Source organism: Pogoniulus pusillus, chromosome 13, assembly GCF_015220805.1.
Source record: "Pogoniulus pusillus isolate bPogPus1 chromosome 13, bPogPus1.pri, whole genome shotgun sequence".
NCBI lineage: Eukaryota > Metazoa > Chordata > Aves > Piciformes > Lybiidae > Pogoniulus > Pogoniulus pusillus.
This window is the reverse complement of record NC_087276.1, coordinates 13,282,720-13,307,509: the sequence shown is the minus strand read 5'-3', so window position 1 is coordinate 13,307,509 and position 24,790 is coordinate 13,282,720. Positions and strand designations below refer to the sequence as shown.

The 24,790-nt window shown below is 44.2% G+C and overlaps 1 long non-coding RNA gene across 1 annotated transcript; it reads right to left on the bottom strand.

Moving 5' to 3' along the window:
• Positions 1–3,105: 3,105 nt before the first annotated feature.
• LOC135180538 (uncharacterized) lies at positions 3,106–24,371 on the bottom strand. The gene is made up of 3 exons (XR_010304481.1): positions 24,204–24,371; positions 14,082–14,266; positions 3,106–3,442 (listed from the first exon to the last, which is right to left on the bottom strand). It is a non-coding gene; the product is annotated as an uncharacterized LOC135180538 (long non-coding RNA).
• Between the last annotated feature and the right edge of the window lie 419 nt (positions 24,372–24,790).

Sequence of the window (24,790 nt, the reverse complement as noted above, 5' to 3'; positions counted from 1 at the left end):
AAGTCCTTCCCTCATTTTCCATCAATAGCATATTTATTGATCACAGAGCTGGCTGGTACTGAATTCCTCTGGAGAAATTCAGTATCAGAAAGGCTAAGAAAAATCTTTAAAGTGCATAACTTAATTCTCTGGTCTCTTGTCATCAAAATTGAACCTCTGAAACTGCACTTTACAAAGTGAAAGGAGGTCTCTTCCCCTGACTCTAATGTCTTGGTATTGCCACTTTGGCTGCCAAAATAAAATCTTCCCTTTTTTTCCAATCTACTCGTAGGCAGATGACTCAGTGTGACTCCCCAAGCTCACACCACTGCTTGGGAGCTAGGATGCCTCAGTTCTTCAGGAAATTTTACTGGAGATTATGAATTATGTCATCTGAGAAGACTTTGGTGAAAACATTCCTGCTGTGATGCCTTACAACAATATGAGTATCCAATAAAAACAGCTGTCAAATGAAAGGAACAAGCAGTAAGAATAAGGAAAGAGAACTGTCTTCCATTTTTCCCTCCAATTACGTGGTCCATCTGCATGCACATCAGATGTAGTATTATGCCACTATTGCAGAAGAGGTGGTTGCTACTCACAAAAGAGTTTTAGAGTCCTCCAGCAGCAATCACTGTCTTAGAAACAAGCTGAGAAGCAGCTGCAAATTAAATGGAAAGCCTGCTGACCAGGACCTAGCATGCTAAGGCTCTACATATTGCTGTGGTGTAAGAATGCTGTGAGAGGCAATCACACAACACACCCACATTGCAATGCAGGGTGGTGATATCCAGAGAGCTTATTTCCAAGCATGTCTCTCCATCATGAGACAGTCTTTCCCACCTGAATGATTCTGTTCTGTGATTGTTTGCATGATCACATTCCCTGTACATCACAGAATCAGGCAGTTTGGAAGAGACCTTCAAGATCATCAAGTCTAACCTATCACCCAAAATTATCTAATCAATTAAATCATGGCACTAAGTGCCCCATCCAGTCTCTTTTTAAACACTGCCAGGGATAGTGAGTCCACCACCTCCCTGGGCAGCCCACGCCAATGGCCAATCACTCCTTCTGAGAAGAACTTCTTCCTACCATTCAACCTAAACAAAAGAGTGAGAAAGCCAAGTCTATGGAGTACACATTTCCTGTACAGATATTGCTGAAGACACCGCATGTTGTGTCATACCCCATGTTCAATAGATGTAGAGTGAAGTTTGCCTCTTCTGCTAATGCTCAAACTCCACTGTCTGATGATGCATTGCAACAGTCCATCATTGGAGTGATGACGATCTGATGGTATATTACCATCATTTATTACTGGAATATCATCACTGGCATATTATTGCAATGTATCACCACAGCAGCAGCCAGCAGGAACAGAGCTGCAAGAGAGTCGTGTGATATGTTTTATTAATTCCTAAGTGATAGCTGTGGAATTAGTATGGCATGGAATTAGCATATACCCTGCTCTCCTCTCACTCACATACTTGCAAAACAAACTGGTGTTATTTTGTTTGCAGTTTGCCTGTTGTTTTCCAGGTGTGAATCATTTCCTTTCTGAAATAAATTGGGATCCTCAATCTGAAAGTTCTGTTAGCAATTACGAAATAACAGGAATCAAAAGAAAATGGAACTCTGACCTTGACTGTCTTGTGCTATCATCACCATCTCTCTCACATATGTAAGAAATGGTTTCATATTAGCCTAGGTGTTATACAAAAGACTTATCAAATGGACAGGCCGTTAAGACGTGATATCCATTTACAATGATCAATTATTATTTATTTAATCTGTATGTGCATTTTAGAACTCATTATTTCAGGTGCTGTCAAAAATAATGTGTAAACCCCACTAGATTCTTGCCACTCAACCACTCAGATTGGCAAAACAACACCAGATATTAAATAATTTCATGAAAATCGAGTGTGCTTTCTGCCATCACTGTTCATTCAGCCTCTCTCACTGCGCTTTGCACAAAGTAAGTGTTCTTATATTACAGACTCCCTGCCACAGTCATTGCCTGAAGGAATTCTGAAAGCTCTGCTGCAAACGTCCCCTGGATTTATTTCATTGTATCACCAGAAAATAACATGCTGCTAGGTTTATACAGAGCAACTTCTGCAAAGTGATCTCAGTATCAGCCTGCCTGATTCAGGCAGGATGACTCTGGTCTAGTTAGTGATAAGCCTCCTATCTGCATCCCACTAGGATCAGATGGGGATATTGGATAACTACAGTTCATTCTAGATCCTCACTGCAGGGTTGCATTAATCACATCTCTTCTACTTCTGGCCATTATCTACCACTACAAAAATATCTTCATCTTTTTTAACATCATGGATTTTTAGGTTTAAAAAGCCTCTCTGATAAACCTCTTAAATTTTCCATCATACATCTCTGATACATTGCAGTAGAACTCTTAGCTGCTGATGTGATTCATAAGATGTAGCACCAACCTAGAGGGAAACCATAACAGCACAGCACCTTCTCTGGAATTAACTTTTGGCTAAACTTAGCACCATGATAACTGTAATAAACCCCACATGGGAGACAACTCTGAATAGTAGAGCAAACTGTGAGAGAGGAGCTGGTGAATCAGCTGATGAGAAACTAGAGGGATGCAGACTCCAAAGAGATGCTGAGAAGCACTTCGGCAGGAAGTGACCCCCAAAGGGGCACATTTGGCTGGATCGGCTCCCTCAGAGCACCACTCAGCACTGGCCATAGTCACCTAAAGCAAGGGCATGGTGGTGATAAAAGCAAAATGCCAAAGGTAATACCAACCTGTCTGAGAACAATTTCTTGTTGCTGGAGAAAAGCCGACAACAGTTTGTAAAATTTTCCCTTCCTCCCTCCCAAGAAATGGTTAATGCTCATGTAGAAACACGGATCAGGAGGTTAACCCTAGCTTATGCAGTGTATTATGTAGGACAAAAGTGTATGAAACAGCAACATCTGTTTCAAATTACTGTTTCTTGTTTATCTGCACATCCACTGCTGACAAAAATGGATTATACTCAGCAACAACCCTGCCCTAGATCAGCAGTTTGGAAGCCCAAGTCCTCCTGCCTACTGCCAACTGGATTGTCCCTTGCTGAACACAGTGACTTTCCCAGGACCAACTACTATCAAAACAGACGTGCATTTAATGGTGATGCCAGATACATGGCAGACAATTCAGTGAAAAGTGATGGAAGGGGTACAGAACTAATGGCAATTTCATGTCTTTTTCTTCTTTTTTGCATATGTTGGCTGGATGAAAGTATTTAGGCTCAGCCTTGCATGTTGATGTCATTGTCTGACCATCAGTAGCTGTAGTCTTCCAACACAATCTGGCTTCTGCCATCACATGAAAACATCTGGAGAATGGCACAAATTTTGGCATCTTTTCAAAAGGATGTTTAAAACCTTTTGTTTTCTTTCCCCTGAAGACCCCAGTACAAGACTCAGAGAGGATGGGCTGGGAAACGAAGGAAGATTCTGAATGTGAGTCTGATTAGAATTTTAAAAGAACCCAAAACACACAGAACAGAATTTGTGCACTGCTACCATCTAGTGAATTAAAAGAAAACAAAACCTTCCTCTAAAGCAAGATGAAACACATCTAAAGGTGCAAATCTTCATCACTGAAGTCACAGGGACTTTTGCCACTGACTTGACTTGGAGCAATCCTCTAATGGAATGGGCCACGTTAAACATCAGGCATTTGAACTTCAAGCGCAATTATAGACAGTATCAAAGACTGCTACATACATTTGTGACCTAGAAAATTGCTATCATTTGTCCAGAACAACACTGAACCAAAAGAATCATTAGCAGTTACTGCTTTCAGCCAGTGCAAACAGGTTCAAGCAGATGAAAAGGCACATTTTATAGGAAGCTTTTTCATGGGTACTGCATTTTCTGTTTTAAATTAACCTTAGGAAAGAGGCTTACACAGCAGCTTTGGGAGCCTCAGTTCTACATTTGTGCAGAGAATTTCTCCACAGATTTGGCCACTTTGCCTTCTTGCTCTTTGGTCCTTCCCCAGAGGAGGAGGGAACACATCACCCACACTCCATCTTTAGCTTTCCTTCAGTGGGTGTTTTTCTCAATTCAGCTGGCACGTGCTAACTCATCTGAGGAGTCTGTCATACTGAATGTCACTGCATAACCTCCACTGCTATTAAAATCCTGGGTTTGACACTTCCTTTTGCAAAGTCAGCATTTTATTTACCCCAAGGCACACTTTGACTTGCAATGTGAATCAAGATACAAAGTGTCAGGATTAGATGATTTGTACCATACTTGCAGCACTTGATCCTGTCTTCCCTATTCTATACCAGGAAAAAAAATCTCTTCCAAAATGATCTGCAGGCTAGAGGAGAAAGCAGATGAGTTATGCCACTCCTCAGCTGCCCTATGACTTTACATGAGGTGTCTAGAAATGCTAAATATAATCACGGCACACAGGAAAAAAAGTGGTAGAAGAGGGGTTTTCAACACTTCTGAAAACTCATTTCACTGCAATCCCTCTTACCTATCTGTAAGCATAGCTAGAAAGACCTTAATTACCTAATATTAGTAATACAAATGCATTTCTGTGCAATCAGGCTTTAATCATTTTCACAATATTTATCTTCATTAGTCTCATATCATAGTTCAGCAAAGACCTTAAGTGTGTTCATAACTCAAAGCACTAGTATTTCACCCTTTACTTCTCAGCCTTAAAATTAGGGACATTATTTGAGGCTGAGCCTAGAATCTAATCCCACGAGAGCCTTACATTTTCCTACTTCTGCGTTTATCTGGAGCTTGGGAGGATCTACCTAACAAAAAAGTACATCTGGTTAATTTCCTCTGTCTTTTGTTTGTTTGCTTGCTTGCAATTGAAATAGTTTATGTTAAAGTTCCTTGGAAGTCAGCTCTGCACAATCTTCTGCAAAGCAGTTTTCTGTCAGAGAAAAATATTCTTGCAGTAATTAAGTCTTTCATAAGTTTGGTATTTTAGAAAGATTACAATACATATATCATAAAAAACACGCTCTAGAGGAAGAAGAAAGCTTCAGCATTTTATCAACGTTACTTTCATTTTGAAAACAGGCTCTTAAATAGTCTAAATTGGAGAACATAAAGTTGCAAGCAAAGGCAAACCTTTGATTTCCCCCTCCCCAAATTTTCTGTGTTGTAGGTTTTCATAATATAAGGGATCTCTTCCAAAACCTAGGTCTGGTATCTTAAAATCTTCAGTGAAATCACACATGTACTATCCTCCCTGCATTGTCCTCCCAGCTTCCTAAAAATGCCCTCTGTTTTAACCCTGTTAAATACAGCCTGACGATGGCTGATGTGGCATTTCACAGCAGTGCTGGGCTGCTGGTTGGTTTCTCCCGGAGCCTCCTGTAGCGGCTCACCCATCTTCATTTTAACTTGCACTTCATGTTGCTACATAAAGCATTATTTTCTTTCTTTCTTCGGGGCAAATGGATGGGATCTGTAAAGCAAGTGATTTTGAAATGCATCTTAACTTCCAGATCAGCCTTTGAGAAATTAATTTCCACTTAGTTTTTGGAGTCATTCCAACTCATCCTCATGAGTGAAATATGGGCATCAGAAGGTGGAACAGAAAATACAAAGCTAATGATCTGGTTCATGTTAGTTAGTTCTCCCTTAATCCTTTGAAAGATTGCATTTCCCGGCTCTGGAATTTCCTCTCACTGACGCTTTTTAAAAGAAACAAGACAATATTTGCCATGCATTATATATCAAGATTAACTCGAGAAGCAAAGATGATCTATTTGCCCTCCCTATAAGCTTCTCATAATTAGGTCTACCAGCTTTCAAGGACAGGGCTGTCTTAGCTGTAAGAATAAGAATTCCCACTGGAATTTAAACTGTTTTCCAGGACAAAGGGACCTAACCTTCACCCTCTTATCCACCTGTCACCTTTTACTGGCCTCAGACTCATGTGTACACAAGAGCTGCAGACCTGCAGCACCTTTTCTCCCGAAAACTGGACACTACTCCTTCTCAGCCAGCCTTGCACCACAGCTTTCTCAGTTCTGATCTCCCCAACAGCATTGACCACATTTAAATTTCTGCACACTTCAAGCTTCTTAAGTGTCATAGGCTTTACAGTCTGCTTTTTTTGCAAACCTGTGTTACCTTCAGCTGAGCCAGTCATAATACTACTGCTAGAAAATCCCTCAGGAAGGGGATTAAGTGCAGGAGATGCAATGGGATGTGGCTTGGTAGAGCCTGCAAAAGGCTTCCCTACAACCAGCATTTCCCCACAGAAGATGGGAACCCACCAGTCACACAAAGGAGCTTATCCCGACACAGGCTGCTGCCGTGACACAAACGGTGGGGGAAGCTACACCTTTTGAGTACCTCAAGTCCATCCATTCTTGTTGCTCTACTTTCATCCTCCTGCTTGCTCTCCCCAGCCCTGTGTCAGGCCAAGCACAAGAGAGCAGCCATTCTGTTCTCTGCCCATCTCCAGGAGCAGCGTTGCTCCCTGGAGGAAACACACAAGCCCTCAGCACTGCTGCTGCCCAGGGAAAGCTGCCTGTGGCTCAGGACAAACCCTAGGCATGACTGCTGAGGCTGAGGAGTTTGAAGCACCCCTGCAGGCTGGCTGGAGTTGAGTTTGATGGATATCGCAAAAAGATATTCAGTAGAAATGCAGCTGAACAAGAAATGAGAATTAAAATCGTACTAAGTTTTTCTCCTCCTGCCCTCAAGTTTCCTCTACTGCTGTATCTGTGTGGATAGAGCTGGCTGGCCAGCAATGTAGGAATGGAAGTTAACAGCAGTATTACTGACAAGCAAAGATAACAAACAGTATTTGTTCGATGGCATGAAAAGAGCAGTAGATTTACGGAGCTAGCAAGATTTCCTGTTTGCTTACAAATATGTAGGGAAGTGTATTTGCATGGAATCTTCCCAGACATCTTTTTTTTTTCTCTCTCTCCTCTCTCATATTTACCATTCTGGAGAATGTTTTCAGAGGTCTGTTCTCTTAAAGAAATAGCATGCTATCACAGTCAGATAAAGGAGGGTAAATTTGAAGAGACAGTCAATTCAATTTCCTTCCAATAGAATTGCAAGCATTTCACTTTTTTCCCCACTATTATTTCAGAAGCTGGCCTGCAAAATTCAGTTTAGCTTCCAGTTCTGGAACTCAGAAGCCAAAAAGAAAATGTATTTATTCATTTCCAAAGAGAAAGGGTGATTTGAGCTTCTAGGTGAAAAAAAGTTTCTTAGAAACAGCTAATTTCAGTCTTCATTACTGGGGATCAAGCTTTAACATGGACAGACATCATTTCTCTCATAATAGGTAGCTTGTACTCAGATTTTTCAGAATTTCTCAGCTTTCTCCTCCCCTCCTCTCACCCACACCCCATCCCTCCCCCCACGCTCCCCACGACATTATACATCTGGTGGAGCTCTCAGACTGTAAAATAAGACATTAAATCAGAAAGACTGTGTTTGTCCTACTTTCCTCACTTTTCTACACTCAATTCCACACTTAATAGCAGAGAAGACAAAAGGAGGAGACATTTTCAATACTCAGACCCCAATAATATCCCTCTGGGATTACCTGCAGCTCAATGCATCATTCAAAGGCAAAGATTAAAAGCAATAGTCACATTAATATTGTTTCAAAATCCACAAACATAAATCCTCATTTGTTATTCATGAGCTTTTCATACACACCTCTTCAGGAGCAAAATATTGCAGCATGCACAGAAAACAGTGGCACAAAGTAAACAGGGAAGGAGAGAAAACACCTTTAAAGCTCATTTAAGGTAAAGATATTGCAGGTATATTTGCTAACAGAGTAGAAGTGTTCCTGCCTGGCTTTGACAACACACCATAAAGCAGTATTTACTGTCTCCCTAATCATTACATTACCAGAGCCCAGTCCTTAAGTGCCCATATCCTAAGTGTGTTGCTTTCTTTGCAATGGGTGCTCATAGAAATGACTTTCCTTAAGGGGTCTGACGCAATAGAGGGCATCAGTGCTTCACAACTGCCCCCTCACAGAGACCGGAGAGCCAAGTCTTATGTATGTGCTGAATAAATAGACCTTCTGTTGTGTTCAGTTTTGGGCATCACAATACAAGAGAGATGTGGAGGTGCTGGAGTGGGTCCAGAGGAGGGCAATGAAGCTGGTGAAGGGCCTGGAGAATAAATCTCCTGAGGAGTGACTGAGGGAGCTGGGGCTGGTTAGTCTGAAGAAAAGGAGGCTGAGGAGAGATCGCACTGCTGTCTACAATTAGTTGAAGGGGCATTGTGGAGAGGCTGCTCCTGGTCCCTTCTCACAGCTAACTGGAGAATGAGAGAATGGCCTCAAGATGAGACTGGGGAGGTTTAGACCGGACATTAGGAAAAAGTTTTTCACAGAGAGAGTGGTCAGGCACTGGAATGAGCTGCCCAGGGAGGTGGTTGAGTCACTAACCCTGGATGTGTTTAAGGGTTGTTTGGACGTGGTGCTTGGGGATATGGTTTAAGGCGAATCTTTGAGAGGAGGGCTCTAGGTTGGACTTGGCAATCCTGAGAGGGTTTTGCAACCTGGATGTTTCTGTGACTCACTCTTAAGGAAATTCAGAGCTACAGCCAAACCTTTCCCCTGTCACCCACTGTTGTAGAGGCAGGGACTTAACGTTGCCAAGTCAGGAAATATATAACAATTAGGATTATTTTCTTTTCCTGAAGCCCTGCCCCCAAAACTACGTACAGAAATCGATTCTGTTTAACTAGCAGACCCAGTTTGATCAAGAATATCTTACAAAAGATACTAGAGATCTCTTTGGCTATTTCATAAGTCAGGCAACGAAAAAGGCTAAGCTATAAACCCAGCTTTCCCCCATTACCAATCAGGCTGAGCAGAAAAGCCTACTCACGGAGTGAGCTGGGCCGCAACACCTTACCGGCAATATCCACTAGAGAGCCGCACCGCAGAGGTCCGAGAGGAGTCAGAGCGCCAAACCCAGAAATGTCTCTAGCACTTGTTCCCGAGTGGGATGGTCAGGGGATGAGGCTGCTCTCACGATGGGAGGGGGAGAGCCAAAATCGCTAGGGTATACCCGGCCGGCCGGCAGGCAGCAATCAGTGACCAGGGCCCGAGAGAGAGAGCAGCGCAGGTGCTCGCCAGCTCCTCTTTAAGCCTGTGAAGCTCGCAGAGTGCTCAGGTGGGGAGAGCCGCCCTCCGCAGTGCCAGGGGACTCTCTCCGCAGGCACTATCAAGGCGGGAAGCTCCCCAAGGCGGGAAGAACCCCTATATTTATACCTGCCCCTAGACAAAGAGTCGATTTACCATTTCCTAGGCACGAAGCACACAGCCGATCACCAGCCCAATTTCAGCGCAGGCATCTGCACAGGTCACCCCCGAGCCGGAAGGACCCTTTGCTGCTCCCCGCTGCAAGCCTGCAGGGCGGAGGGCAGAAACAGGTGTGTGCTAATGGGAGCCTAGCTGCAATGTGCTGGGCGCACCTGTGAGGAGACAAACTGCCGTTCTCTGAGCCTTTCTGGAATGTTCTGGGCGCACCTGTGAGGAGACAAACTGCCGTTCTCTGAGCCTTCGTGGAATGTTCTGGGCTCACCTGTGAGGAGACAAACTGCCGTTCTCTGAGCCTTCGTGGAATGTTCTGGGCTCACCTGTGAGGAGACAAGCTGCTGTTCTCTGAGCTTTTGAGGCACCTACAGCCAAGATAGCCAGAATGAAGTGTGAACTGAACTTGTACTATTCACTAGTGTAAATATTGGTTTAGATTAGACTGACAGTTCTCAGCAATATTTCTGGGTGAAATAGACAGGGATGAATTGTGCTACTTTGAGCCGAGCTAGAATGTTTTGGTGAGAAGAATTCGATTACAGGCTGTGAAAAGGAAACAATGGTGATGTCTACTTCACTTGCTGAGATGTAGAAGAACAAGAACACCAACACAGATAACACAGTCCCTGTCTGAGCTTTGGGCTGAGCTTGTCTCTGCCTCAAACCTAACCTGCCGTCTTTGTGACTAATCCACCTGCTTCCTAAACCCCCCTGGCTGACCCTCCATACTACCTTAACCATAAGGCAATGTGCTAGTTTAAAGCAGGCTAGAATGTTTTGGTGAGATGAAAGGAAAACAATGGTGATGTCTCCTTCCCTCAGAGTCTCGCTGAAGAAGAATGTAAACATTAGATAACACTTTAGCCATTTTTGTCTTCACTCTTGGGCTGGGGCTTTGACTGAGTTGCATCTCCCTAACCTCACCTTTGCTTCTCAACCTCTTGGCTGAACCTCTATTCTTCCTTAGGACTGGGGTAAGGTTGAGAGGGGTAGGGGGAAAGTGCAGGGGTGGTTGAGAGCCCTTCCTGGGGACTCAGGTTTCTGGGAGGGGAGTTGTGTTTCTGTATTATTTTTACCTTGTATATTTCTGTATATAACTGTATTTCTGTATATAACTGTAAATAAATAGCTTCATTTATATTCCCAGAACTGGCTGAGTGTAGTTTGGGTACTTTTAAAGTGTGGGGGGGCGGGGAACACCCAAACCACCACAGGCAAGATCTTGGGTACGGTAGAGAGGGGTGAGAGGGCAGTTGTGAGCCCCTCCTAGGGACTCAGGTTTCTGAGAGGGCTGTTGTGTTTCTGTGTTACTTTTTAACTTGTGTATTTCTGTATATACCTGTATAGATTGTAAATATCTGCTGGTATATGGGGCTGGCTGAAGGACTGGAAGAAGCATGGTTGGCAGAGGAAAGGAAAGCCGATTTGGTGTGCTGACCTATGGCAGGACACCGATGCACGGCTGGAGAGTACTCCAGTGAAGGTGCGGCACATAGATGCACACATGCCCCAGAGCAGAGCCGTGAGGAACACTAACACAACCAGCAGGCAGACCAAGCTGCTAACATTTCTCACATTGATACAAACTCTGATCTTGACCTTGATTGGAAACACCGAGGTGAACTGTTCCTAGCTCGGTGGGCCCACGACTCATCTGGACATCAAGGCAGAGATGCAACATACCGATGGACATGCAATAGGTCAATTGACTTATCCATGGACACTATCACCTAAGTCATCCATAACTGTGACATTTGTGCTGCTATTAAGCAGGCTAAGTGAATCAAGCCCTTATGGTATGGTGAGAGATGGTCAAAGTGTAAGTATGGTGAAGCCTGGCAGATTGACTACATCACTTTGCCTCGATCTCGTTCTGGCAAGCAGTATGTGCTAAGCTGTAAATACAAAGCTCCATTCAATTTCCAGAGCCACTAAGTCTAATCTGGGTGATTTTCCAAAGTGTGTGGGGGCAGGTAACACTCAAACCATCACAAGGTTTTTTGCGCATTTACTCTCCCATTCAAATCACAAAGTGAGAGGAATTTGGGGTATCCAGGACACCAGGACATCTATCAGGATATTTCTGCTTTCTACACAGAAAAGAGCTGCTGATCTTCAGCACTGGGAGTTTCCTGGGCTTATAACAGGGTGCCCTCTGCACACAAAGCTATTCACAGAAAGCCTGGAAGCAGAAGAGGCTATAAGAAGCACTTGCAGGCAGACATGAGTGAAATAAAACTCAGCTCTTAATTTGTATCTGCCCCATCACTGTCCAGGGGCAGATACAAATTAAGAGCTGAGTTTTATTTCACAAGTCCTGTTCTTCAGGTGCTAACTCATCACTGCCCACAGTCTGACCACCCTGCGCTTTGAAAAGTCGGGAGGCAAAGCAAGCGGTGCCCTGTACGTGCCATACAAGTCTGCTTTCGCTCGGCAGCCATGGAGTTTGGAGCCACTAGCTAGAGTAAACATATGCACAGTCCTCCTGATGGTCGTTACTGTAGAAACAGAAAGCAAACTTCCACCAGTGCTTCTCTCTTATTTCCCAATAAATAGTAGCATCTCCCCTAGAAACTATATCGATCTCTAGCTGTTCAAATAACTACTATTACAGAAGTAGATGAACTCTTCCCTGATAGACCTGTCAGACACCCTGCTGATGAGAAGGCCTCCATGCAATCCATATCCACAATTGCTTTGGAAGTAGGCAACTGACACTTCCTCCCTTTTCCCCCTCCAGCCATATCCCTGTAGCTTTTTTTCAGTTTCCTCTGACAATGCTTTTTTAAGCTGATACTTGTTTTGAGAAACTGCTCAAGTAGTGACAGAAACTTCTGAGTTATCCCAGTAATTGGCCTTCCAATGAGGAAGGGAGAGGCTGAGAACAGCAAAGGAAGAGAACTTTGAAAATATGTCTTTGGAAGCTCCTATCATAAATAGAGTCATGTTACAGGAACTTGCCATGCACATGCAGTGCTTTGCACAAAGAGTATTTTCCTCTCAACTCAATGCCTTCTCATATATCTATATGCAAGCTTTGATTTTGTATATTAATCCTATTACTGCACAAAGAGTATTTTCCTCTCAACTCAATGTCGTCTTATATATCTATATACAGGCTTTGATTTTGTATATTAATCCTATTATGTAAGTCTTTTGTGTTTCTGTAACTATTGCAAACCATTTTCTGCAGCTCAGAGGAAAAAAACATCGACCACACAACTCATTTAATTGGAACTGCTGCAAGGTTGCTGATGAAGACTCAAACGCTGAAGAGTTAACCTAAGCAATCAGAAACTCATTATTACCTGGAACTACTGAGAAAGCTAACATTCATCATGTGCTAAAACGTTTTATTATACAAGGTTTAAGCAAAACTTTCCTAGCCCATATCCTCAGCTGTTACAAGCCAGCAAAGTTGCAGTAATTTCTCTGGAACAACACTGCTTTACACAGCACAGGCTCTGGCCTCCAGCAGAGCTGTCCTAAGCAAAGACAATTTGCATTCCTCCTGAAAAGAATTAATTGAAAGCTGTTTGGTAACTTTCTTGACAGATGGGCAGCACAGTCCACTGCCTGATTTTCTAATGCTCATGGATTGACCTGACTGAGCCAGCAAAGTTCTTAACACTTCACCACCTTGGCAGCCAGGGGAAGATTCGGGCATCTAGCTTTTAAATGGTTTTGTTTTCTTAACTGTTTAGTGACAGACAGAAGAACAGCACTACTTAAGCTCTCCTTTTCTTGTGACAGAAGCAATGAAGTAACACCTTCCTGAGCAGGCTTAATGGCACACAGCCTGAACACAGCAGAACTTCAGCCTTCCCATGCTCTTGTTCAGTCCTCCCACATCTGACTTGATGCTGCACAGGAGGACAAGGCAACCTGCTAGACAGCACCACCCCCAGCTTCCCAGCAGCTCTCACCACACTGAGCAATCACTCTCCTGAACCTTCCCACAGGACCAACTAGAAGTGGGGTAACCAGGAAAATGAGTGTATTCATCTGCCACCTACACTGCTGGCAGGCAAAACCGTGGGTACTCACCTTGATGGTCTTAACTTCTGTAGCTGCCCTGAAACAGCGTCAGAAACAGAGTGAGCAGTGGAAATCTGTTAGATTGCAAAGGAGCTGGATACACTGATTATACAATTTCAATTTATATTGTATACATTTGGGCAAGGAGGAGGATATAATCATGCTATGACTGCAAAGCTTCGGGTCTTAGCCATCTGCTGACAAGCTCCCTGCTTAAACTGTCGTTTAGCAATGTTTTTGGCATTGGTGTTTTCCTAAGTGTATTTTCCTATTTGTCTTCCAGATAATTTCATTATCTGCCTGACTGAGGCTCAGAGAAAAACTTATGTAAAGTTTCTCATATCTAGACACATTCCAGTTGGAAGCTGACTATTCCAGCCCCTTCCAGGATTCATTCCAAGTTGATTCCAAGTACTCATTCCCAACCTTTCCTTCCCCTCCAACACAGCAGACCTCCCTTTTCCACTCTTAAGTTTTTTTAACATAAGAAAATATTGCTGTTAGGCAGTCACTGGAGCCTGTCCTTCTCTTACCTTAAGAAGGAGTAATTTCAGTGTAGGAATTACTGCTTTCAGGCACCAGTAAGAATCAGTAGATAGGTCTCCAAGTTTTTTGGTTTTGTTTAAAGTGACATCTGCTAGAAAATTCTCAGGTGTCTGGAAAATTACAATAGGTCTCCTGGGAGTGAATTAATAGGCGTAGACTTGTGAGGCAAAGCTAAATGCTAAATAAAGTACCTTACCTAGCACTGCAGCTCGTTGTGTGGGTTCCCACATCTGCAATAAACCTCTCCCATCTGCGCCTGCCGCCATAGCTTTCAACCTTCTCCAAGGAGGGAGCTCCAGTCACAATAAGGCTGACGCTGGCACAAATGCTTTGGTATTAGAAAGTGCTCAATCCAGTTAGCAGTCAAATTGCTGACTCTGTCTGCAAAAGAAGAATGAGCAGGGAATTATTGGTTTTTTTTTTTCCCAGTAAATAAACACTCTAGAAAGTAAGACCTCCAAAGCCTGCGGGTGGTAATGCACGCTGGTTTTCCTAAAAGGCTACTGGATTGCCTACATTCTAATCTGGAAAGGAAACTGTTGTCTCAGGATTTGATACTTGGTTACTGTTAGGGGAACGCTGGAGATCTTCTTTCCAAGCACGGTCTCCATGTGTTTATACTGCTTGTGCTGATGGATGGAGGGGAAAGTTCCTAATGCTGTTTGAGAGGCTGATTCAGCAGTACATGGCTCTTCTCAAAGTGCTGAGAGGTAAAGATAGTGGCTTTCTTTCCAGGCTTGGATGGAGAGCTTGAGCTCATCATAGTACCACCACGTCGGCTGAGAATCCAGCCACCAGATTCATTCACACCAGCACAGAGCTGAGCTGTGGCACACACCAGCAACTACTGGCAACAGGAAGAGAGCAGGTCACACTGTTTACTTATGTTGTTGGTTAATACATAATTTACTTCATTTACTGAGCTGGAACCATGCTGAGGTGATGTCTCAGACACCCCACAGGCACAAAGGGCTAGAGGGACTCCAGCATATTTGAAGTGATGCTGGCTTCTCTAGCAGAAAGTGCACAGCCTCCATCTAGCAGGGAGGTTCTGCAGAAGCTTCACAAATAGTGAACCACAAAAGTGAAAGGGTCTAGGAGCTTCCACACTGAAAAGAGATCAAGACCACTGGGAGAACTAAGTGAATGAAAGTGGGGAACAAGCAAGAAGAGCTGTAGGGGAATAGGAGAGAAATTGTCCCTACAGAGACACCTAAATTAATAAAACAAAGTTAGGCCAGAGTTGCAGGAAAGAGGAACTCTTTTTCCTCCTGCACAAGCAAGAACAATTAAAATAATTGCCCAGTTAAAAGAGTCTTCATTCTACAGTGACCACAACAGAGCAGCTTGGAAACTGCAATTCTAATTTCCTGTGGCTTGTAATGCTGTGCTGTCCCTTTGCTGATGTCAGAGCCAGGGCTGAGCTGCCTGGATTGGCAATTCAGAAAACTGAATCATAGAATTAGTCAGGGTTGGAATGGACCAAAAGGATCATCTAGTTCCAACCTCCCTGCCACAGGCAGGGACACCCTACCCTAGATCAGGATGGCCAGAGCCTCATCCAGCTGGCCTTAAACACCTCCAGGGATGGGGCCTCAACCACCTCCCTGGGCAACCCATTCCTCCCCACATCCACTCTGAACCTACCCATCTCCAGCTTTGCTCCATTCCCTCTAGTCCTGTCACTCCCTGATATCCTAAAATGTCCCTCCCCAGCTTTTTTGGAGGCCCCCTTCAGATACTGAAAGGCCACAATAAAGTCACCTGGGAGCCTCCTCTTCTCCAGAGTGAATAGCCCCAAATCTTTCAATCTGTCCTCATAGGAGAGGTGCTTCAGCCCTCTGATTATCCTTGTGGCTCTTCTCTGGACGTGCTCCAGCACATCCACATCCCTTTTGTAATGGGGGCTCCAGAACTGGATGCAGTACTCTAGGTGGGGTCTCACCAGAGTGCAGTAGAGGGGAAGAATCACCTCCCTCCACCTGCTGGCCACACTTCTCCTCCTGCAGTTCAGGATCTGGTTGGCCCTCTGCTGGCTCATGTTGAGCTTCTCGTCCACCAGCATCTCCAAGTTTCTGTCCTCAGGGCTGCTCTCCAGCCAGTCACTGCCCAGCCTGGATTTGTGCTTGGCATTGCCTCGACCCAGATGTAGGACCTTGCACTTGGTCTTGTTGAGGCTCATGAGGTTGGCTTGTGCCCACCTCTCCAGCCTGTCCAGGTCCCTCTGCATGGCATCCCTTCCTTCCAGCGTGTCTGCTGCACCAAACAGCTTGGTGTTGTCAGCAAACTTGCCGAGGGTGCACTCATGCACTGTCCATGTCACCAACAAAGATGCAGACTGACATCAGAGTAGTTTCCCCTGCAGAAAGCACAAGGCAGCTGAGCTTAGCATGCCTCATTCAGTCCAAGCCCGTAAGAACATGGAAGGTATTCTTCCTGAAGGACGCTCAATGCACCCATCCCCAGATCAATAAAATTCTCACCTGCTGGCTTAACATTAGCTCCAATGAGCCTATTCACATCCTGCAACCTAAAGTCTGCATAAGTACTTTTCTAGACTGAGCACTGCAGTGCACATCCCATGTCAAATCAAATCTTCACTACATGATTTGCTGCTCCATTTTGTGCACATTAAAAAAATCCCTTCAACTCTCATGTATTTTTAAGTTGCTATACATCCATCTTACAGGATTCTTTGAGATCTCCATATAAAACACTTCACAAGTGAGATTTCATCCTGACAGGCAAATTCTCTACTCAATCCTCATCTGAATCAGTGATCTGCCTTAAAAGCCAACCACTGTCATGCTCTTCGGTTGGGTACCTCCAGAGAGCAATGCCACACAGATATGCCTGCACAGCACCTGCCCATGTGGCAGCAGCTGGAAGAAGTTACCAAGGAGCTGGGAGCTGACACTGGGAGAAGTTAGCAAGGAGCTCCCTGCACATTAATGCTCTGGGAGTTGGTGTGTGGGCAGAACTCAGCAGGGTTGTACCAATTAAGCCAATCAACTCTTACAGTTTTCATAGGCAATAATGACAAGGGAAAACACACTGGTATCTAAGATTCTCTTTCCCTGATGCCTATTCACAGAAGGGTAGCAACTCCATTTCACAAACAGCAGCAATACATCAAAAATTTAATTCCATTCACAATTAACACTCTGAGCTTCAAACTTCTGCATGAAACCCTACATCACAGCTGAGCTGGCTGTCTCAGAACACAAAGTCTACCATCAGGGACCAGTAAGAGCAGGGCTGCTCCATGAGAGAAGTAGAACCAGGAGGCAACACAGCACAGCCAGACTGTACCTGCAGCAATAGGCACAGAGATAAGGGCAGATAACAGAGTCCCGGACCAGGGGAGAGAATCATAGAATGGCTTGAGTTGGAAAGGACCTTGAAAATAATCCAGTTCCAACCCCCACCCTGTCTTGGACAGGAACACCTCCCACTAAACCATGTCACTCAGAGCCTCACCCAGCCTGGTCTTCAGCACTTCAAGGCATGAGGCATCCACAGCTTCTCTGGGCAACCCATTCCAGTGTTTCACCACCTTTATAGTAAAAAAATTCCTCCTAATACCTAATCTACATTTACCCTGCTCTAGTTTAAAACCATTGACCTTTGTCCTGTCCCCACGGGCCCTATCACCCACAGGATGAGCCATGAGCAGAAGGGGAGACTAGAGGTCACAGATGAAGGTGCTCAGAGCCATTAGGGATGATTAGAGCCCCCAGAGACCAGACTTCTATGTGGATGAGGAACCACAAATGATGAAAAAAAGGTCTCCAGGTTCATACTTACCAGGCAGGTTGCCACGAGGCAAAGTTGCTGAGATGTCAGGAATCAAGGCAGAGATCTGTAACTCTGGCCTCTATTTCAGAAAATGGGATTACTCCCAGGCACTGCTTACATTTTTTAGAATTGGCTAATAGCCACAAAAAAATCCTTCTTTCACCTTTTTTTCTCTCTCACCAGCTAGCTTTATCTGTAGTCCAAGGGTGAGGAATATTAAGAGAATTAATATTTATTCTCATCACTTCCCTTTTTGCAGACAGAGACTGAACAAAGAGCAGAACCCAGAGTGCCTGCACCTCCCCAGCCACATCACTCAGTCCATGCCTGTGCCCATGTTTCTGTAAAGGGAAGAATCCTATAACATTATATTTGGGGCATGACTGATGTACTGTTGATAGCCCAGTGAAATTATTTCTGGGTTAGAGTTAGCCTTGGATCTTGTGAAAATTTCTCTGTCTACCTGAACTGAGCTTCTGCTAGCTTGACCTCAGATTTCAGGCTTGCTCTATGGTGGGACTGAATGCTGCCTCCTCGGCACCTTCAGACAAGTGGTTTTGGTGAAGCAGCTGTAGGCTGAAGAGAGGAAGAAAAAGCTTCTGATTTTTGGTGGTGGTGGTTTGGGTTTTGCTGGTGGTGGGTTTTGCTGTTGTTGTTTTGGGACAGGTTTTATTATTCAGATGTTCTCATTTAGTGATGGTTGCTTGCTGAAAAAAAAATAAGTAATATGATGTGAGTAACTTCAGGCAAATAAGGCACAGGTAGAGAGAGAGATTTTTAGTAAGTGCAGTTTGGACCCCAGCTCTGTAATTTATCTGAAGATGGCCATCACATATGCTCTGCATAACTGAGTGCACTTGTCCGTGCATGTGTATATAGCACATAACTTTTTCATTTGACAATATTGATTGAAACCCTTTCAGTTTGATGAATGAGTGCATTATGCAGTGAAGAGTGAAACCAGCCTTGATGAGTCATTGGCAGGATTTCCCAACTTTCTGAAGGTATCCTCTCCCGTGGGCTGGAAGTCAAAAATGTCCTCCCAGCATGTTCGCTCAAGCTCAGTTTTTCACTGTGACAAGACAAGCCCAGGTATTACTTCAAGCCTGTCAGTTCCTCCCACCTATTCAAATCCCTCTACACATATCCTACTATACACATGGAGGATCAAGGGATGGAAAGTCTCCCAGGGTTCATTTGGACCTGCAGTGCAGCTCTTTCATGTTCATTTTCCTTTTCCTTTTTCTTCACCTCGATTCACTCTGACGTCTTGCCACAATATTGTCAGTCTCAGAGAAAACAACAAGCCAAAGCAGATGTGCTGAACACATGGTCACCAACAGGAGCAGTTCCCAAGCAAAGTTAGCATGTGAAATCAGTCCAAAAGAGGGATGTCTTATCCAAAAAATAACCTACATCTGCTCCTGTTGTTTGGTGGATTGAAAAAAGAAAAACACTTCCATGTCTAAGTTTACAGTTTGATCTTACCTAATTCTAGAGTTAGAAGGGTCACAATTTTAGACAGTGCCCTCTGGTGCCATTACAATGAGATGTTATCTTGCTGAATAACAGACACAACTTTTCTAATGGGTTTTTTATCAACTGTAATGTGCAAAGGTCCTTTATGCTTTGATGTCATGGGGGTTGTGACAGATAGCTGCACATTTCTGCAGGTTCTCTAAGAAGATGAAATTGGATCAAAGTTATCATTTTTCACAGTAAAAGACATGGTTTGCCAACAAAAGCAAGGGAGGCTGCATGCCTTAGAATGTTTCTGCATTCGTTTTCTTTCTCCTGTGGGACTTTGGTGACTGCTTTTAGACTGGCCTGTGATCTCATCCAAAGGCAATGCATTGAACAGAAATTATACATCTGACTGCTATTTCTGTTCCCTTTGAGATCCCTAGTCATTGAAAATGGGAGAATACAAAGCAAACACCCTCACACACATGCACACACCCCGAAGAGCAAGACACATCTGGCAAGCTCCACAGATAGGCCCAGGCTGCCAAGGAGAGAGCAGAGTGCTGAAGTCTGGCTTGGGTCTGAAGAAAGAAGAGGAGGCAACTTTCCAGCTGAATCCTGACTTTTTAGCTGAAGTCTTGTATTGGATAAGCCCATTTGCTAATGTCTCTGGTGAAAGCTGTCACTGCCACGCGATACAAGTAAATAGGTACAGAAAAGCAAACCATGGCAGTTAAAGTAATGTGACAGCAAAATTCAGGCCCGAGTTTGGGAGAAAGAGTGGCCAGGAAGCTCAGACAGTCAAAACATGCAGCCTTCGAGTTGATGAGGACTTGCCCAACTTCAACACAAGACCCTGAGAGACTTGCCTATTGCTATGATTTGATTACCCATACATTCAGATTGAGTATGCACCACCTGTTAACATACAGAACAAAACACTTCCACCAAGGCCATTTGGTAAATAAATGACTTGGAAAATATCGTTAAGCTCAAACCCAACATTTTGCTGTGTTTGATTTGCCACCAGATGCTGTGGGATCTGAAGATACAGAGAGGGGGGGAGGGGGAAGTCAAACTGTGGCAATGAGAGACTAAAATATAAGGTAAAGGCAAGTTCTTTGCAAAATTATGGTGAGAAAGGAAAGCAAGGCTCTTGTTCTGCTCTGGACTATGTCATGTACCATAAACCCAGCCTGTTCATGGAGAGTAAGCATCCCTGACAGCCTTTGCCACCTACTTTATGAAGGCTATTTTGCCTCATGCAAACAGTGAATAATGTATTAACATGGTACTGTTTTTTTTTTATATTGCATTGCCCTACATGCTGGGACAGGTTGTACAGATTAGTGGCAAAGAGGCAACCTCTCCTGCTGAAGAGAGCTAATAAGCCTTCAAAGCATTTGTCATGGGAAGGTGGATGCCATTAAGAGCAGTTGGTAACGATGCCAGCTAAACTTTCCTCTTTTTGCCCCTTCCTTTTTCTCAAGTTGAGGAGGGACTGTTGGCATAAACAAGCAATAACATTCCTCATGAATACTGTGAATTCAACAGAAGTGTGCAGCACTTCCAGTCTTCAGGACTCCTTCCTTTAACTGACAAACATTTATAGGCTGCCTTTGAGAGTGACAAGTGTCTGTGATTACTGGAAAATTTGGTTAGGGACATGCCAAAGACCATGGTTAGAAATAAGCAATGGCCACTGAAAGGAGATGGTAAGAGCTGCATGAGCCTTCCCAGATCACCCTTGGCAGCTTTTCACCTAAACTGAGTTCACAATGGGCAAACAACCCCAGACAATCCAGACAAGACCCTAGGGAGGGCCATCATGCTTGGTCCAAATCTCCTGCAATGACTGAAAGGAGAGGCAGAATTCTTTAATGTCTCTGTGTTTCCAGCAGCAGGACACAGCGTTTTCCTGCATGGAATGGCTAGCATTGGACATCTCAGCCTCAGTATTGCTGAATCCTTTTACTGTTCTTAATCTAGATCCAGGCCCCAGACATCTACTGTAGACTGAACTAAACCCACTAAATGCCCTCAGACTGAAAGATGTACAAAGATGTTATTTTTCAAAGGTGATATGGTTCTCATACTACTATCCACAGTGCTCCTACATGGTCATACCACAGAGCACCAAAGAAGGCTGCCCAGGAGCATGGGCTTCAGAGTCAGCTCCACTGGCTGCTGAGCCCAGCAGTAGCTACTGTGCCAGCTTATTCTCTTCTGATATTTTTCCCTCTTATTATTATATTTGCGCCAAACTTTACATCAAATCAATTTGGCTCCAACACTGACAGGGAGATAAGACATCCTGCAAACACACCACCACAAAGTGGATGTGTGCTAAATAAGCCCGTGTTCCACTGAAACCACAACCCTCTCTGGAGTCCTGCTGGTTTCCAGCAGGATGCTACATCTGGCATTTTCCCCAAGAGAGACAGCACAAAGAATGGCTATTTCATCAAGCACCCAAGTTTTAAAGTTATCATCTAATGACCTGGGAAGGAGAAATTTTCTTTTGACTTTTTCTTCCTTTTGCTTCAAAGTGAGTTCAGGATGAGGTTGTATGACTAGTTGGAATCAATGCAAGTTCTTAATGATGCATGAAATGAAATATTGCTGCCCAGTGCACAGTGAATATTCAGTGTTCTGCTCTATGATAGATACATCCTGTGCTGATCTGACAGGGGAGGAACACCCCACACAGCAGCTGCAAACTCTGCCCTGCACCCCAGCCTGTACTTTGGGTCAGATGGGTTGCTAGCTTCTACTTCTACCTGCTCTTCTCTAGGCGAATACATCTGGCAGCCAATTAAGTTCCTTTAGCTAAAAGACAAACGTAAAGCATTTTCCATGCCATGGCTCCTGGAAAACTAAAAAGAACCAAAAAAAGGCAAAACCAAACCACAACAAACAAACCCCAAACCACGGACCCTATGGATATTCAAAACAACTATGTAGCTCTATCTGGAACCTCTGCAGTCCAGGACTGGATTTTTTTCACATGATACTGAAACATTTTGACCTTTTAACACCTGTGGCAACATTGCCAGCTGAAGCTGGGCCTAGGCAGATTAAAGTACTGCTCAGTCAGATCAAGTGCATCTGTAGGTCAAATGTGAGTTTCTGACAGATTTCCTACATCAGAATGAGTAAGTCACACAGAAAGGGTTGAGTTACTACTTACAGAAGATGGGAGGACCATAGGTATCTGCAAGAAGCATACTGGAGCAACAGCAGGGAGATGGCTTGTGAGCAGTTTATAAGCCACCCATAGGTTTGTGTTGTTTAAAAAAACCTGTGATAGTTCATTAGAGCAGTTTGTTCTGTATTTATTGCTCTTGCTTTCCTTATGCAGAAAAATGGTATCATCCTTGTCACTCCTGTGGAGATGAATTTGGTATAAGAGAAAGAAGAATCTGAGAATAAACAAACAAGAGGTGAAAGATACAGCTTTTCCTTCAGTACAGTCCTACCTCCAGTTTAATTTCTTACTTCTCCTTAAAGAACAGACACAAGGGACCAGGGGGGAGATAAGACTTTTAAGACCTACTACCAAAACCAGCCCTCTATCTGCTGCATGTGGCTGCAACATTTCAGATGTGTAACCTCAGCACAGCCAGGTGGCTCTGAAAACACTGCAGGCAATTGTAAAATGAAGGCAGAGAGTTCAGAGGGAATCTGCATAACCTGAGAAAGAGAAGTTATTGTCCTCTTGCCTGTGGCATAATGAGGCAGACTGAGGCAACTGCAGCAGAGATCACTGGCTGCCAAAGAGCCTGCCTTTCCACTGATTTCAGGGGCAGAAGCTGGGTCACAGCAGAGGCCAGGTAGGATTGTGTCAGATCTGGAAAAACCATGCATGGGATAAGCAGTGGCACTGGCAGATGCTGCCTTCCACTGTCTGCCCCAAATCAGCAGGACTGCTTCATCAGATAAACCCTCTGAACAGTCAATTGCACAGCATCTACTGCAACAGGAGGACCTAGTCCTGGTGCCCTTCCTAGTTGAGAGGTGGTGGAGTCACCATCCCTGGAGGTGTTCAAGAGAAGACTGGATGAGGCCATGGTCTAGTTGACTGGATAGGGCTGGACAATAGGTTGAACTGGATGATCTTGGAAGTCTCTTCCAACCTGGTTGATTCTGTGATGGTGTGCACAGATTTCCATACTCCTCCTATTTCTGTTGATAAATAACCTGGATGCTCCTTCTCATTGCTCTTAGCCAGGTACAAAGGACAGTTGCAAGCTGCATGCTGTGCCTCATCTTTTCTCCTGATTGGCCCTATTCAGAATGAAAATTCAGCCAAAGAAAGGACACCAAGGGCTCTTTGTTCAGTATTCCCTCTGTGATTAGATGATTACTTGAGGGAAAAGAAAAGGAGGTACAGCAAAACCAAATAGTAGAAAGCCAAGGCACAACAATAGGAGAGAATAAATCTTTTCACCCCATGACTAGTGCAGAAGCAAAGCTGTTACTGAATTGCAATTTGCTCTTTTCTGTCCCCTGTCCAGGGAAGACTGTAGTTTCATTATCTTAATCGCAAGTATTTCAGCTAGTCTGTGCTAATTCTCCACTTCTTCCTGCCCACCCCCATCAGCTCCTGCTCCTACACTTCCTACTTCAGCTTTATCTTCATCTTTTAAGGCAGCTTGAATTGGCATTTCAGACTCTGCAGATTTACAGTTAAAATTAAAGTTTTGGCAAGCCTCTGTCACTATGTTGCCCATTACTGTGGTACAATGTAACATAATTAATGTTTTTATGTTTAAGGAAGAGGAGGCACATATGTTCCTCAGCTGCTGATGAACAGATTTATAGGTAACACATCTGAGTCAGTGCCCATGTTTAGACGTTAGCCTGACAGACCACTAATCATTTTCTAAAAGCTGTGCACCACTGCCCTGCTTCCCTGCATTTGCAAGAAGGACTGTGATGGGATACCACAGCCAGATGATAGATTTCAGGTGACACAAGGGGAGGAAGCAAAACATCAGTAAGTGCTTCAGCATATCTATCTCTTCATAAGCAGATGTTCTTGCTTAGCACGTACCATTAAGCTGGAGTACGCCGCACGCCTTCTCAAAGAGAAGCCCAGGCTGCTCAAGGCAGGCAGCTTGCAGAAGCACCCAGGCCAGCCTGGGAGTCCTCCTCATGCTTTTTTGCTTGCTCCACCAGGGTCTCCTCAAGAGCTGCACGTGGCACTCCCGCTGCAGCACCTCCCAGTCTTGCCGCACCACCCAGTCAGCCTTTTACCCTTCCTTAAACCTGTTTTCCCACAGGTGTCATTAGGCAAATGGATAATTTGCCTAATTATGCAGCCCCAGCCTCTCCTCGCAGCCCTGCAGCTAGCTCCTGGGTTCCCTGGCTAATGCTGCATGTCCAACATAAAATTACCTGGAACTACATCCACACCCACAGCAATAACTGCAACAACAGAAGTGCAGCAGTGAGAGTTGGACCTAGATCCTGCAGAGGCGTACAACTCTGGTACACCTTCTGCTGCTTGCACCAGTTTGCACCCAGTGAAGATCTTGTTAGAAATACTCTGATGGCCTTCCCTGGCCGATGAACTAAAAGTGTTTATGACAGGTGTGATAAATTCAGAGAGTTGAGAAAGAGAAACAAACATCTTGCAGA